This window comes from Erigeron canadensis, chromosome 5, assembly GCF_010389155.1.
Source record: "Erigeron canadensis isolate Cc75 chromosome 5, C_canadensis_v1, whole genome shotgun sequence".
NCBI classification, from domain to species: domain Eukaryota; kingdom Viridiplantae; phylum Streptophyta; class Magnoliopsida; order Asterales; family Asteraceae; genus Erigeron; species Erigeron canadensis.
The window spans coordinates 2,165,553-2,181,318 of record NC_057765.1 but is presented as its reverse complement, the minus strand read 5'-3'; the positions used below and the strand labels follow the sequence as shown (position 1 = coordinate 2,181,318).

At 34.1% G+C, this 15,766-nt stretch overlaps 1 pseudogene; it reads right to left on the bottom strand.

The window, feature by feature from the left end:
* Nucleotides 1-4,196: 4,196 nt before the first annotated feature.
* On the bottom strand, nucleotides 4,197-15,126 carry LOC122599498 (annotated as a pseudogene).
* Between the last annotated feature and the right edge of the window lie 640 nt (nucleotides 15,127-15,766).

The window sequence follows — 15,766 nt, the reverse complement described above, 5'->3', positions numbered from 1 at the left end:
TTAATTGTAATTAGATTGCAAGTGTATATGGAAGAAATCATTAGGAATCCAAGAAATCAATGTAAAAGGGCTAAACAGAAGGCGTTAGATGGACTTGAGACATGCTTACAAGCTCATTATGCCCGGTTATGGGCATATGCGAATGACATTGTCAAAATAAATCCCGGGAGTATTGAGAAAGTAAAAGTTAATCCCATGCCTGATGGGAAGAATTACTCTGAAGGGTTCTACGTTTGTTTTAAAGGGCTTAGAGATAGTTGGTTGGAAGGTTGTAGAAGGGTAATTGGCTTGGATGGTTGTTTTTTGAAGACAATTTTCAAATATGAGTTGTTATCTGTTGTAGGGAGAGATGCAAACAACCAGGTTTATCCAATTGCATGGGCAGTTGTGATAGTTGAAAATAAAGAATACTGGAAATGGTTTATGGAGTACTTGATTGGTGAATTGGGACTAAAACTTGGTCAAGGGTTGTGCATCATATCTGACCAACATAAGGGTTTGTTGCAAGTTGCAAAGGAAGTGATGCCACTTGCTGAACATAGACAATATGCTAGGCATATATATTCCAATTCTAAGAAGAAGTTTTCAAGTGTCCAATATAAAAATATGTTTTGGAAGGCTTCAAAGGCCACATACCTAGTAACATTTGAGGAGGCTATGTTGGAGATGAAAGCAATTAGCCCTGCAGCATATAAGCATATGATGGATAGGGACCCAAAAACGTGGAGTGGGTTTTTTTTTTTGACAACTGACAAGGTTTGTGATGCTGTTGAGAATGACATAAGTGAGTGTTTTAACTCACTTCTAGTAGAGGCAAGAACAAAGCCAATCATCACCATGCTTGAAGATATAAGAAACTATTTAATGGATAGACCGATAGAATGGTAGAACTCATGAGTAAGCATTTAAAGTGGAAAGAGGAGGTATGCCCGAATATTAGGAAGAAGTTTGAGTTTTTTCATAGAAGACACGAGTATGTTTATATTATAATTTATGTTCCTAAAAGTATACTTTGTTATGTTTATATGAATACTGATATATATGCTTGTTAATTATATAGGGACAAGTTTTCTAATTTCAATCTTATAATTTTAGTTTGTACATGGTCATGACTTATTTTTAGTCAAAGATGAACGATGGTAACTATGTTATCTGTACATAGCTCACAGCCTTAGGGTAATGACATATTTTTGTTCATGGGGTTTGACTTTTTTTTAGTCAATATGCTAACAAGAACTCATCTTCATCATTGCACTTTAATATCTCAGATTTAACACTTTAGATCATACACATTTTATCATCGTATCAACTTTTCACTTTAAAATTCTCATTACAATAATACCAAAATGTATGAAAAATATTATAAAAAAAACACAGTCGCATTGCCATTCATTCATTTATTAGTTATACTTAAAAAAAAACATTACATAAACCGATAAACAACAATCACCACAAATATACAAAGATATTTAGAAAGTGAACCATCATTTTTTCCTTAGCATTTCATTCGTAATGAGTTCCAATATTAAATAGAAGGGTATTCAATTTGATATATATTTTAAAGAAAAATTTAGTTATAAATGAAAGAGGCAGACATATATTAAATAGAAGGATATTCAATAATGGAGGTTGACCTGCCACATTATTTTGTTGCTGGCAAATTTATCCATTTTGATTGATGTGGCGATCTACATGGCATCTTAGGTGGACTGCTAGCAGGTTTTCTAGTTACATAATAATGTCCAAAATTACCTTAATACTATTATTTAACATTTTTTAGAAAGTCTGTGATTAATTTAAAAGTTTATCCAAAGCTTTACATTTCAGTGTAACAAAAAGAAAAAGGTGGGTGACCAAAGTAACAAAAAAATGAAAGGTTAGAACTAATACAATGATTTTTCCTTTACTTTCATTGCTTCATTGAAAGAGTTTTTTTATTTCTTTAGCAGCTTAAATAAATAAATCCCTGAAACCTCATATCACAATCCGAAATTCAATAAACATAACAATTATTAATCAAACAATTATTACACCTATTAAATTACAAACCTCATGCGCATCATTATTCCCAATTTACTGGAGCTCCAATTAACCCAATCACCACCGATACGAATTAACAAACTAGTAAAATCATAAAAACCTTATTCAATTCTTAAGCTCAACATTGATTTTATTCTTACAACTTTAGATTATATATAAGAAAGATGCTTGTAGATATTCTATAATGATTATGTGAACGATTTTAAGCATTTAGGTATATTAATTCTTAAGACCTTCTATCCGCTTCCGGCTTCCACCGTCAATCTCTTTTGTGTGAGGGGTATGTTGGATAAGCCTAGCATTTCTCACCAAATCTGACCCTTTGTTTAGGCATTTGACCCTATTTGTAGCTTTCCTTTTTACTTCAGCAATTTTTAAATGGATTTTGCTAAACGAAGCCTATAGGGCTTTTCTTAGTGCATTAAATAGTTGTACACTTACCATAAAATTCAGGGGTGAACTTTTAATATGAAAATGTAACATAAAGGCTTTATTTAACATTTTCCTTTTTAAATTCATTTTAACAAAAATTAGTAAGGTACTTCTCCATTTCGAGATGGTGGATCAGGCTTGAGAGCTCGGCATCTTTTTGTTCTTTCACACTTCAAAACTCCTTGAATAAAGCCATCATATCATATTATAACTATAAGCATTAAAAATTAAAGTTCAGCAAATTTGAAATTACCAAATGATGACATGGTTTCATTAAGTAAAAATGGTGCTTGTTTTTTCTTTTTTGTTACAAAAACTAAAACCCGCTTCCTTCCCATTATCCGCAACTTGCCAAGTTGCTAGTATAGAAATGTTCAATTTGAGCCAGTGGCAAAGCCAGGTTTTTGGGCTGGGAAGGGCCAGAATTTTTTTTTAGCTCTATCTACTAGGCATAGTCGGCTTTTATATGTGGGTTAAGCGGTCGCATAAGGCTTCTAGTTTTTAAGCTTTGGGGCTTGGATATCTACGGTTTTTGAGTTATGTTTACGTTTTTCTAACTAGGAGTTGCAATGAGTATTGAAGGCCCAAGTTAAGCATTTTAATAATAGGTTTAGTAACATATTATACAGTTCGAAGTCCGAATAGAGGAGAAGAGTTGTTGGAAACTTTGAATAAAAATCTCCAAAGTTGATTCCACTTAAGATCACTAAAAAGCTTAAGCCAGTCCTGCTACTAGGTGTAATTGTACATCGCAAAGTATTGTAATTCTACATAAATCATACAGTAATTACCAAACGTCAACACTAATGTAAAAAAAAATGTTGAACACAAATAATTTTTTTTTTAATCTTTAAGTAGATAAATCATATAAGTATATAGGTTTTAGGTAGTATAAAACAAGTATTAAAGTAAAACAAATAAAACAATATGTTTCTCTTCATTGAAAATCATCGTGCATCATTAAAATCATTGTGTATCATTTATTTCGTGAATCTTCGTGCATCAATTTAACCATGATCCAAAGGTCAAGATTTTGTCTTTTTTGTTTTACATTAATATTTGTTTTACAATACCCAACCCCTAAGTATATAACCATTATATATTTTCAAAAAATAAAAAGGTGTTAATTAGTTAGTGTGTTGTTGTGTTCACAAAGCCTCATTACTCAATTACATGTTCAAGATAATAATAACATACATTTAGTCTATTGGCTTTTACGGTATATTATTGCATTGTTTGAAAATTCCATGCATATCTATAAATGGCTTTAAAAACACATTTGATAAAGACGGTATAACTCACTGAACAATGCAATTATAGGTAATACAAACCTCAGAAAGCTTTTGATCAACCTCATTCCTCATACATTAATATTGTTTTTTTAGAGAATTGGGACTTGGACCCAATTTTTGTTCACCTATATGCGTTGACTATCTCGGCCAAAATTTCACTGCTCGGGACAGTTTTAGATTCTACAAAGAATTTCTTCGTCTACAGAGATTATATATTATCGAGTGAAGAGAACAATCTCCTTTTTTTTTTTGATCAGTGAACAATCTCATTTATTACTCAATATACCTACATTAAGTAATAGTGTACTTCAATCTATCTTTATTTATTTATGAAAAATAATAATTCAATATACCCACATTATTTACTTCATATGCCTCACTAATACTCAATCAAAGCAGAAAGCTAAAAGGTGTTTGAACCTGCAAAAAAAATAAACTAAAAAAAGCCCAAATCCAATTCTATTCTCTACTTGGCTGGAAAATCACCACTAAAAGAGTGTCAAGAATAAAGACATAAGCAAATCCCAATTATCCACTCATGAAATACTATGTACTTGCCCTAATTGAGGACTTAAATGATATCATTATCATTCCAGATCTCCGGGATTTCGTTCCACTGAATATACTCGGGCAAGACAATCTGGAAATTTTACTAGTAGTTTCAGTGGTTTACTGTTGCAAACACCTTGAATTGCCTGGGCTAATGCAAAACCCAATGAAGTCGATACAGAAAATGAAACTACATTGCCAATTTGAATATACCTGAAACCATAAATAATGTTACCATCAAACACAATGATCGTTCTTCATAAAAGTTCTGCTGATTTATATGGTAAACTATTAACTTTCTAAAGTATCATACATTAGTTTTTGTTGCAAACAAAGCCTAAATCTTGCAAAAAAGAAAACTGATATAAAAAGAGATAATAACCCTCTTAGGATCAACATTTCTATGTTGACAAAAAAAGTGAAGTATGATAATCTTTTCATGCTTACATATTATACTATAACGGGCAAAATGCAAGATAGAATATGTAACCAATTTCTTTACCCAAAGAAAACAAAAATGTCACCCTAAAAAAAAAACTTGATTAAAGATAATTTTCAACCTTGACAACAAGTAACAAGCCTCTAAACACCACCAATTCAATGCCACAAAGCAAGAAAATAATATTACCTCGCTTTAACAGGTCCACACAGTCTATAATGATCAGGGAAACCTTGTAAACGTGCATTTTCACGAATAGTGAGCACTCTATCCTGGTCAGGATGCAGCACCGCCTATAGAGAAAACAAAACATGCAAGTCTTTAAATTTTGTTTCTTTGTTTTTCATTCATAAGTAACAACTGGATGACAGTTAGTTAACAGTTAGGAACCTGGTTGTGTGGTTCTGCGTTTTAGCAATGTTTAGTAACCACAAATTTCGACTCATATTGACTGTCACCCAACTTGCCTCCCGCCCCGCACTCATATTGTTACCTACAGACACAAGCATAAAAAACAGATACAATGATGTAGGATAACATACTTTTTGGAAGTTCCATCTTCATACGTCATTGCATAGTCTGGAACCTGTATTTATTAGTTAGTGTAATGTAAGAAACATACTACTAACTATTGCCCATATAAACACCATAACTTGCAAAAAATGTGATTTGAATTGGTAGTATTAAAATAACAATGTATGTACTGTTTACATTTTATAGATATATGCAAGTACCTTTTTAAACCATTAAATGCTTAAAAACTCTTATCAACAAAGCGAAATGGTCTCATGTTGCACATATATTAAAAAACAAAAAAGGTATATTGCCTATTCCAGCTAAACAAAAGATATATTATCGGGTCTTATTAAATAAAATGAAAATGCATTCCTAATGATATAATCAGTACACATGACAACATCAGTGCTTAGTGGTTACTATCAGGAGAAATAAAATGATCAATCCACGTGTCAAACATTCAATGGAGCAAGAAATAGAACTTTGGCAAAATATCATTATTCTCCCCCAAAGAAATAGAACTTTGGCAATTATCCAAAAAATGATAGTTGATCTAAGAAAAGTAAAAACCTTTGTCTTCGGTATTTGGCAAACCCGGGCGTAATCATCATCATTCAGTTTCAATGGCCTATGATCAAAAAGCATTCTTCTATCTGATGACACTGATAAACAGATAACTGTTATAGATTTTAGAAAAGTAAAATTTACGAAATCTAGAAACAAATTGATAAAGTCACCTGGCGTTCCGAGTATTCCATTTCATCGATTCCATTGTTATTCAAAACCTGAAGATACATAAATTAGATTTCAAATATGCATAACAATGTAATATGATATGTTAAGTGATATGAATAATAATGAGAAGATAAATATATAAGAAATTAGGCTACCTTAGGCAGATCTGAAATTGCATCCCCTAGCATTACACTATTCTCTAACGTGCGTCATACCCAACAACGCAATCCTACAATAAATTAAAACGGCTTTATAAACAGCTAGCTGCGAGGAACTGTATACATGTTTACACACCTTGTATTCGACTGGAACAACTCCTTTCCCAATAACTTTATGTGTGGGCGGGCAAGGGAAACTGAGGCAAATTCTGTAGGTCAAAAAGTGTTGGCTAAGTTAGCAGAATAACATGCATGCTCAAGTAAAGTTGCAATTTCAAGACATTTAATTAAGAGGGTGTTGAGTTGGGTGCAAATCACCTCAAAATTTAGGTATAGAGATCGAGATGGCAATGGGTTGCACGGGTAAAACATCATATCAATCAAAATCTAATTTTAATTCATGTGATATTTTAGATCTCTTTAGGACAAATAAAGGGACTGTTAGTGTATTAATGTTATTTTGTAATGAGGTATAACACATTTATTTTATTATATAAATATAAATAAATTATAGATAGACGGAGAGATTTGCATGTACGTAGTCATTCCCCGCCCCATATCGACCCATAATTAGACTGATGCTCCAAGACATTATGGTAAATACTGGAAAAAGAACCTTTTTTAACTTGGACCTTCACTGTTTTTTGAGGTCAAAGTTGACAAAGATTTGAGGTCAAGGTTAAAAAGAAAGACTTTAATAAGTGAAAGTTGGAAAAGTCTTTTTGAGACGAACAGATTATCGTCTTGGAGCAGACAATGAAAAAAAGTAAGAAATGAAACCTAAAACCATCATAAGGCTCCCAAGTGTCGTCTTCAGGACCATATCGTATCAACAAATCCCACTAAAAGGTACCCAGGTTTCACCATTGTTCTTGGTCACTCAAACTTATGCTGAGAGACCTAACCACTCAAATTTCAAATTTGCTACAATGATGAATATGTTGATAAATATATATGACCTGCAACTACCTCGTGTAAATTGGGTTAAATATCTTATGATTCACCTAAAGTAAGCAAATATTTTCCTCAGCATCACGTTCTTCAGATTTTTTACTCGTTTCTCCATTACGAGGTAATCCCAGCAAACCAAACTCGTTGCAAAGATTTTTCCAATCTTTAATCAAAGATAGAAAATCGTTTGCAGCTTCATTTCTCACCTGCATGAATATAACAAATGGTCAACACGTCAACTAGGAAGGGCTTCAAAGCTAAAAGTCGCCTTTGGATGGACAAGACGAAATCGCCCCCGATCAGCTCATCGGGCTCGAAGCGACCGGGGCTTATCAACTTATACCATTAGAAAAAGTGGAAGTCAGGTTGAATATTACCACTAATAGTTCAGATTGGCAGACTTTAAAACGCAATTGATATAAGAATAAGATGAGAACGGCTTAACTGTTTCGCAAAAAGGCTAACATGCTGACATGTTTCCTAACAAACTTATTACATTGTTTATATAATGTTAACAAACGACATACACACACAAAATAAAAGTGAGAACTGCCTGAATCTGCTTTTGCAAGTATTATAATTTTACTTTTTGTAACCTATAATTGTCTCAACCTGTAAGCCAATTAACCCACCCCACACGCAAATTTTCCACCTCTACTGATTATTATTATTATCGACAGCCCATTTCTGTATTGTTTGCATAAAAATATCAATTGACATGAACATGGAAACAAAAACCATGGGAAAATAATTTTTATATAAAGCTGATATACAATTAACCGTAATAAGTTTCGCGCCATACATATTTGTGCCACAACAAAGCCCAGTTGACATTGCACCACAACCCGAATACAAGTCCAATAATGTCATCTCAGACTTTTCATTTTTATAAGTTATCGTTGACTTTGCAACTTTACTGGATTTATCTACACCATCTGAAATAACTTCACCTGAATCTACAGATAACTTGTCACTCTCTGCGACCACTTAAAACAGATTAAATTAACGTTATGTATCCATAACAAAATACAAATGTCTGTTAAACAGATGATTTACTACTGTAAAAATAATACCCGTCTATATGTTTAATAGAGACATTAAAAGAGAAAATTGTTTGTATAGGGATTGACCTGGGTGTAAGGCTGTAAATGCAACAGGCTTGGAATATTGCATATCATAGTAGAGATCAAATGAAGTAAGCGCCTTCTCTTTCTCCACGGTGTCAACCTGTTACAAAAAGAAAGTGACCAAATGTAAATTAATAACAAGCTAGATGTCCGTCCTCCACCGATACAACTATACAGAAGTTCTAAAGGTACCGAAAATACGAAATATATAAAAGCAATAAATTAGTAAGAAGGTAAATTGTAACATACATTAGGAGTAAGTTGAACAATTTTGACTTTTGAAACAATGCCACCCAGTGGGTTATCATCTTTCATATCTGAATAAAACACCCGTCTGTGGTCTATGAGGTTAGCCTTGCTTTTAATTACCTGAAAAGGTGATTATATACAGCAGTTGGTCTACGGGAACATAATTAACATATATCATATGTAAGTGGCTAGGCAAGTAAATTCTTACAGTATCTTCAGCTCTAAAGAACCACTGAGCTGAGAAATACAATTCCCTGTCAACAGTTTCAAACATCTCCACAATCCTAGCAATGAAATCACGCTGCCCTTCTTCAGCCTGGTAAAGTCAAACAATCAAAGAAATAAAAACAGTTCAGTAACCAAACTGAACTAATAACATTCATCCAACAATCACATAAACTACACAAAATGGCAAACATTTACAGGTCAAACAACCAGAGCACATACTAGTAAAACACATTTAAATGATGATATCATGCTTTGCTTTGTTTCTTCCCTGTTCGCTTTGCAAATAACTATCTTATTAGTAATTTATAAATGTAGAATCCATAAAATAGTTTCTCAAAAAATAAGCACTGTTGATTCAAGGTATGATATGTTTCAAGCAAAAAAAAAAGCCTTTCCCATTTCTCATAATTGCTACAGTAAAAGTTTTTGAAAAGTGTTTTAAATTTCTTGTAGAAAGCATGGCCTAACATATTTTGTATCTGAATTCGTATACAGTTTTTTTTTTGGGTAAAGGTTATCCCTGTGAATTTTATAACAACACCCAGAAAACATATAAGTACAAGTAACGTGGCTGAGTGCCACATTAGTTCATATGCAGCAGGCTGCATATGTTTTTACAAGTAACTTAGCCAAACAGCACATTTAAATTTATAATCTTATACTACTACGGCCGTAATACAAGAAGAATTAGAAGAAAACAAAGGCTACATCATCATTGACTGTGAAATCTTCCAAGCTTTCAATAGGTACACATCCTTGGCAGTCTTCTTGAAGGAACACGATACTAGTTTGAGACGAACCATCTTCAAGATGATTTCCTTTACTGGGTCAGCACTACGCTCTAAATTAGAATACAGGCGCCGATTTCTCTCTTGCCATATCACATACGCCACAGCTGCTACAAGCAATCTTCCTATCACACTTTTGATATTGTTTTTCTTGGATATAAGAATGAGACTCCTAACAATATCATTCCAATAATGCGAGACTTGGGACATACCAGCCATAGCCTTGACTTGCATCCACACCTGTTTAGAGAAGGGACATTCAAAAAATAAATGCTTATGGGAATCCGGACCATGTTTGCACAACGTACAACATATAAGATTCAGATTTGTTGCACCTCCCACTTCCCAAGGCTTCAAGCGATCCTGAGTTTTTAACTTCCTCTTTAAAATAAGCCACATACTAAATGCATGTCTAGGGATTGAATGAGAGAACCAGACCAGATTCACCCATGGTACCTCATCTTCCCTAGCCTGAACGGTATTCCAAACAGAAGTTGTTGAAAATTTGTCCTCAGTACCCCGCCAATTAATCCATTTCAGTTCATCCTTCTTATTAAAGTGCAAGGCTGGTGGACGAATACCAATTAAGACGGGAAACAAGTCATACCACGCCATAGGCCATTTCCAATTACTATCCTCAACTACCTCATTAATAGTAGAATGTAAACTAAAACCACTATTGACAATAGATCTTGGAGAGATAAATCTGTTTAGAGGACATCTTTCATGCCATTTATCAGCCCAAACAGAGGTGTTTTTCCCATTACCAATATAAGACCATATAAAGGGGCGGATGACATCTCTTATTTGCAATAGCTTGCGCCATCCCCAACTCATCGCACCCTTAGGTTGGACATCCCAAAAGCTTCGATTTCCCAACTTATATGTATAAATCCAGTTCACCCATATAGTGTTTCATTTATTAAGGATACACCAAATATGAGTAGACATGAGTGAGATGTTCATATCAGCAATAAGTCTAATACCAAGTCCACCTTCAGACTTTGGGAGGCACACCGATTTCCAAGCAACCTTGGCCTTTAGTTTATCTCCTATACCTCTATTCCAGAGGAAATCACGCATTTTCTTCTCTAGATCATTAATTATACGAATAGGCAAAATAAAGATCGAGGCCCAATATATATGTATGGAGAGAACAGACCTCATAAGCTGGATGCGGCCAGCTAAAGAAAGAGATTTGTTCTTCCAGTCAGCAATTCTTTTTTCCATTCTTTCGATCAACACCTTACAATCATTATATATCAGCCTAGTAGATATTAGGGGAACTCCTAAATATCGCACAGGCAGATGGCCCTCCTCAAAAGGCATGATACCCAAGATAGAAGATTTGATATAATTAGGAACATTACAAAAGAAAACTGTGCTCTTAGCAAGACTGGGAACCAAGCCCGACACATTTTTGAAACCTTTTAAGGTATCCATTACTAACCGAACAGAATTAGTGTCACCTCGAGAGAATAGAAAAAGATCATCCGCAAAACACAAATTAACAAGCTTCTCCTTCTCGCATTTACTATGAAATCGAAACCCAAGTGAACTGTTCACCATTTGTTGTAATCGTAAAGTCAGAACTTCCATAACAAGTGTGAAAAGATACGGTGACATAGGATCACCTTGCCTTAGCCTGCGTTTACCTATGAAATAACCATGGAGGTTACCATTGATACAAATGGAGAAAGACGACCTGGTTACACATTTTATGATCCATTTCACCATTACTTCATGAAATCCAAAAGCAAAGACAGTGACTTCAAGAAAGTTCCAATCAACTGTGTCATATGCTTTTTGGATGTCAATCTTAAACGCACACCTCAGTGGTCCAACAGCCCGATGGTAATTATGCATTAGTTCCTGTGTCATCAAAATATTATCTGAAATTCGTCTACCAGGGACAAAAGCAGATTGGTTAGTGCTCACAATGTCATTCAAGCCCAATTTTATCCTACTGGTAATGATCTTACTAATGCATTTATATAACACATTACAACAAGATATCGGTCTAAAATCATTTATACCGTTAGGTGTAGTAACCTTAGGTACCAAAGCGATGATAGTGTGATTGACTTGTTGTAAGAGCTGACCATTCATAAAGAAATCTTCCACAGCTTTGCAAATATCATTACCAACGATCTCCCACGATTTCTTAAAGAATACCGAAGAGAATCCATCTGGTCCAGGCGCGTTATTATCACCAATATTAAACATTGCTTCCTTAATTTCTTCATGCGAGACTCTTTTAATCATGCTAGAAGCTTTTTCAGACGAAAGAGTCTTAGAGAATAATCCAGTTTGGGAGAGCTGGATAGTATCACCAGTAGAGCCTATTAATTTTTCATAATGGTTCACAATGGTTGTAGCAGCCTCAAAACCTTCATGCATGACCCCATTCACATCCTTAATAAGGTCGATTCTGCTCCTATGGTTTTTGCACCTCACTGTATTATGAAAATATTTAGTATTAGCATCTCCACATTGTAGCCATTCAACCTTAGCTTTCTGCTTCAAATAACATTCTTCATCATACGAGGCATCATTAAACGCTTTAAGTAGCTTGCATTCTTCAAGTCGTAGGTCTTCATTAGTAGGGTCATTATCAATAGCAATCTGTAAAGAATCAAGTTCATCCCTATATTTAGACACACGAGCATGGAGGTTACCTTGTTCAAACATGAGCTTGTGCAAAGGAGGTTTGAGCAGCTTGAGTTTTTTTACAATTTGAAACATATTATAACCAGGGATATGTTGACTCCAAACGCTTGTCACCACCCCATGAAACTGCTCCTTATCCGCCAAAAAATTTGCAAACTTGAAAGGCTTCGGCTTATCTCTTATGACTGATGGTAATTTAAGCACGCACGGGGAATGATCAGACACTCTATACGGTTGGAAAACAACATGAGAAGCTGGAAAAGTCGAGGTGAAACTAACATTACCCAACACTCTATCAATCTTTTTCAACAATCCAACACCCTTTTTTGGCTTTTGAGTCCAAGTATAATGAAGCCCAGAGCTGTTTAAATCGAACACATCAATTGAATCAAGGCATTCTTTGAACTCACACATCCCCATAGTAACACTCGATGAGCCACACGCCTTGTCTTCCAAAAATAGAGACGAGTTAAAATCGCCTAGGATCACCCATGGCTGATTATTGACAAATTGTTTGTGCATACCCAGATCATACCAAAGCTTCCTCCGATTCTTGTAGTAGTTATCTGCATACACAAAAGAGCAAAACAAGGATTTCCTATCCGCTTTAAATGTCACCTGCACGTGAATAACTTGGTCAGTCTGCGTAAGAAGCATAATATCAATTATATTTGTGTCCCATCCTAGAATAATCCTTGTTCCTTTGTCACATACACTGCTATTAGACAACCAATTCCATGATTTACACACTTTCATGCAAACCGTGTACACATTTGAAGCATCAACATGTGATTCCAGAATAGCACATACATTAAGATGATTTTCTCTAACCATATATCGAACCTCCTGTTGTTTTAGGGGACGGTTCAAGCCCCTTATGTTCCAAGACGCGATGCTACCCATGGGAACCAGGAACCTCAGGAGTGCTTGCCCCTGTCTTCCTTCCGGGCGGATCTACTTCAGATGCCATGAACTGTGCATTTTCCTCAAGGATTTCAATAACCTCATCACCATCCGAATCAACTGTCCAGTTGTATTTTTTCTTTTCACCCTTATTCAAAGGTTCATCTTTATTCAACGAACTAAAAGGGTTATTGAGCTCAATAGGATTGGAAATAGGTACAACCATAGGTTTTTTAACATGAGCAGCATCTGATGACTCAGCTCGCTCCGCATTAGTCATATTAGAAGTGCTAGTTCCATCCTTATTAGTGGACGGTTTGGGTCTATAAATAACCTTAATATCTTGCTTCTTCTTCCTCCCTGTTACAGTTTTGTATCCATCCTCATCCACAATAGGAGCTTTCTTTTTAACAGGTAACTTAGGGCATACTGAAAAATCATGCCCAAAAACGCAACAACCAGAGCACCTTGGCGGCTTCCATTCATACTCAACCTGTATAACATTATTCACGTGTCCTTCCCCACTGAGATTGGGGATTGCGACAATAAGTTGTTCTTTAAGAGGCTCAGCAGCAGACACCTTAATCATAAAACACATTACGGCCTTTAAAGTTTTGTGCATTGGTAAGTCTCACTATCAATACGTACTAAACAAACAAACAATTAGATGATACAAAAAAAGCTTCGTAAATCTGACAAAATAAAGATATTATAGAAGACTGACCTTTACATAAGCATCATCATAAAGATCAAAAGTAACGCCATCAATAATAGCTTTTGTATAATGGTATCTAGCTTGAACAATCCCCAACTCACTGCCAAACACAATAAAATAACTTTTAAGTAACAAGTGCATTTTTCAAGTGCATCTATAGAAACGAGTTTAGTAGATGAAATTAAAAATTAAAATTTCATGTAAAATCTGCAATCATTTAGAGCCATTCTTGAATCCTTTTCGGACCAAACGGGCATTCTAGATATATTTTCCACCTATGTACAAGCCTGTCGAGCTAGAAATCCCTAGACTAATAAAGTTTAATATCTTTTAATATAAATTAATTACGAATAAAAATTGAAAAAAAAATACTGCAGTAAAACTATAGAATAAACTCACCCATTAGATGACGCAACAACCTTCACTGTATTCTGTAATCGTCAACAATAAAAAAAAAAAAATACACGTTACATACATTTAAATGAAGATATAAATATAGGGATTAGTTATTGTAAAAACAAATATTAAAGTAAAACAAATAAAACAATATCTTGACCCTTTGATCATGATAAAACTAATGCATGAAGATTCACGAAGCACAAGTATATCTATATATGCATCGTGCATGATGATCTTCATTATGCTTTATTTGTTTTACATTAATAGTTAGTTTTATTTTAACTAGAACCTATATATATATAAACACACACACACACACATTTCCCTCTGGCTTGATCATAATTAAATAAAAAAAAAACAAATGGTTCACCGTAGATTCGTAATTAAATAAAAAAAAAACAAACACACCGTAGATTCGTAACGATGCGGCCATTTCCCTCTGGCTTGATCAGCCGGAAATGGTTCACCGATGAATCGAATGTCTTCATCAACGGCTGAAGCAGCAGCAACAGCAGCAGAAGAAGAGATTTTGTATTTCTCTTTTTTGATTTCGCCATAAATTATGTTTTTCTCTTATTTGAGGTAGCACTCTCTGTGGTGGTTGGTTGTGGGGAAATGAAAGTGTGAAAATAAAAAATAAAAAATGAGGGGTTTTGGAATTGAGAGTGAGATAAAATAGCGAACTTTTTTTGAATTTGGGCGGGAAAATCCAGTTTTTTTTGGGAAGTATCCCGTAATTGTAGGAGATGGAAGTTTATCGTATATCCTTTCCATACTTATTTCTAACCAAGGCTGCGTTTACGCATAAATTGTTACGGGATTGATATTGATAATACAAAAATTGTAAGAGTTATTAAGGATATCGATTGTTATAGCAGTAAAGATATCAATGGTGGGTTACCCTCGGTGGATGCAGGGGTGGAGTATATTATCATGTTTTGAATGTAATTGAGATCTCGTTTGAGAAAATAATTTTTAACAAAGTGTTTTATAAAGTACCTTATTAATTAAAAAATGTTTGCACCATATTTTTTTCTTATTGTAGTGAAAAGTTCTTTATTAATAAGTTTAAAATCTTTAGTCTATGAAAAAATTTGACATTCTCTTTTATGTTTGTTTGTTATTAAAAAATATTTAAAAACTTGTTTTGGACTTTTATGATTGAAATATTAACTTTATATCAAAAGTTTTTTAAAAGTCATTTTTCATCTTACATATGATATGGAATTATCTTCTCTATATTGTCATAATTCGTAATAAGGGTAATGTTGTCGACATTTAACCTTCCTTATATATTGTCGAAGTATTGGAATCCAAAACTCATAAAAATTAGGTGTTTATTTACTTATAGCCACTAACGGCTACGAAGCTTATCTTCTATTAATTTGTTAGACATGATATTGCATAGTAATAAGTATCTTTTTTGATAACCTTTTGTTGCTATTTGAAAGGTGATATTTGACGTTTCATGAGTAATTGAATCTTGAGTCAAAGAAAAACAATAATGTTACTATAAGCAAAGTTGCTTATAAAATATGTGACCTAATTATTTTTGTTTTATTTACCGCCGTTAAT